Source organism: Panicum hallii, chromosome 6 (assembly GCF_002211085.1).
Source record: "Panicum hallii strain FIL2 chromosome 6, PHallii_v3.1, whole genome shotgun sequence".
Classification (NCBI taxonomy): Eukaryota; Viridiplantae; Streptophyta; class Magnoliopsida; order Poales; family Poaceae; genus Panicum; species Panicum hallii.
In genome coordinates this window covers 43,227,712-43,229,308 of record NC_038047.1, presented here as the reverse complement: position 1 = coordinate 43,229,308, position 1,597 = coordinate 43,227,712, and the positions used below count along the sequence as shown (strand labels likewise).

Sequence of the window (1,597 nt, the reverse complement as noted above, 5' to 3'; positions counted from 1 at the left end):
CCAAGGACGAGCTTATCATGCGCTTTTATATCTGGTGCTGGCAAGGGATAGAGTCCCCCCTTCACACCTGCCACGAAGGATGACCCTCTTCAACTCCTGATCCTTAATCAGAAAGAAGGATGGGTGAAATTCAAGAAAAGCTTTATTATCTTTGGCTAAACGATGCACGGAAACAAGATTTTTATGGGCACTCGGAACACAAAGGACATCTTTAAGGATCATATCATGATTATGCATAGGGGTATGAATAGATGCATTACCAACATGACTAATAACCATACCTGATCCGCTGGCCGTGTGCACCTTGTCCTGCCCGTGGTACTTGTCACGCGTTGTTAGCTTCTCGAGCTCGGATGTGACATGATCCGTCGCACCACTCTCTGTGTACCAATTTGTATCAATGCCATATGATGCTACAGCGTTGGCACTCTTCTCATCGTCAGCTTGATAGCTTTCATCCCATCTGTACCAGCAACGAAGTGCTACATGTCCGCCTTTGCCGTAGATCTGGCATGGTTCCTTGTTCTTGCCACCACCAGTGCGGCCTCCCGGTCCACGACTTCCTGGACCACGACATCCTGTCGCGCGGCCGTGGTTGGGAGGACCACGACCCCCTCGGTGGCCACCGCCACGTTCTCGCGAAGCGGCATTGAACCGAGGACTGAAACTGACCCTCACCATCAGGAGTTTCCTTGAGCATTTGAAGGCGCATCTCAAAGGAAAGTAATTCAGCATAGAAATCGCTGATGGTGATGGTGTCAATGCGTCCCAGAACAGAGGAGACAAGGGAGTTGTAGTCGAAGTTGAGCCCGTTGATAACGAACGAGATGAACTCCTCATCATCAGGGCCCTTGCCAGTCGCCACGAGTTCATCGCGAATAGTCTTCATCTTGGCGTAATATGCGGCTGCCGTCATGCCGCCCTTCCTCGTGGTCGACAGCAGCATCTTCAGGTTAGTGACCCGCGCCTTGGAGTGCGCGGAGAAGAGAGACGTGATAGATGTCCACGCCTGTGCCGCCGTCTTGCTTCAAGCACTTGGATCAACACGTCCTTGGACAAAGAATTGGGTAGATAACCAAGAACTTGCTGATCTTGAGCCACCCATAGGGCGTACTCAGGATTATTGACTTTTTTGATCGATTTGTTAGCCTCCTTGACATCAATGGTCTTGGCCGGAGCTGCGAGCGACCCATCAAGGAGCCTGTCGAGCTGTGCACCCTGAAGAGGAGGAAGGATCTGCGCCTTCCAAAAAAGTAAGTTGTCTCTGGTGAGTTTCTCAGAGACAGATTGACCGAGGGGTGAAGACGTTGTTGACGAAGTTGAGGACGACGCCATTGATGAACTCTGCGGAAGAGGTTGCTCTGATTACCATATAAAATATGGTGAACGCCTTAACCCAGATTGGGTGGCCTGGTTTCTATTTATATGCAGATATTGCAAGTCCTAATCATGGACGATTAGATGATCGTATCAACACAGGATACGGTTCTAAGAGATAGAATAGGAAATAGACTCCGAAATAGACTCTCTAACACATACTGCATGGTCATTGGTCGCCGATCCCTGGCAGCTATGCTTGTTTCACCTCTTCGCTCTG

At 49.9% G+C, this 1,597-nt stretch overlaps 1 non-coding gene across 1 annotated transcript; it reads right to left on the bottom strand.

The window, feature by feature from the left end:
- Positions 1 to 711: 711 nt before the first annotated feature.
- Positions 712 to 850, bottom strand: LOC112898646. Its single transcript, XR_003229907.1, has one exon. It is a non-coding gene; the product is annotated as a small nucleolar RNA Z247 (small nucleolar RNA).
- Positions 851 to 1,597: the final 747 nt, after the last annotated feature.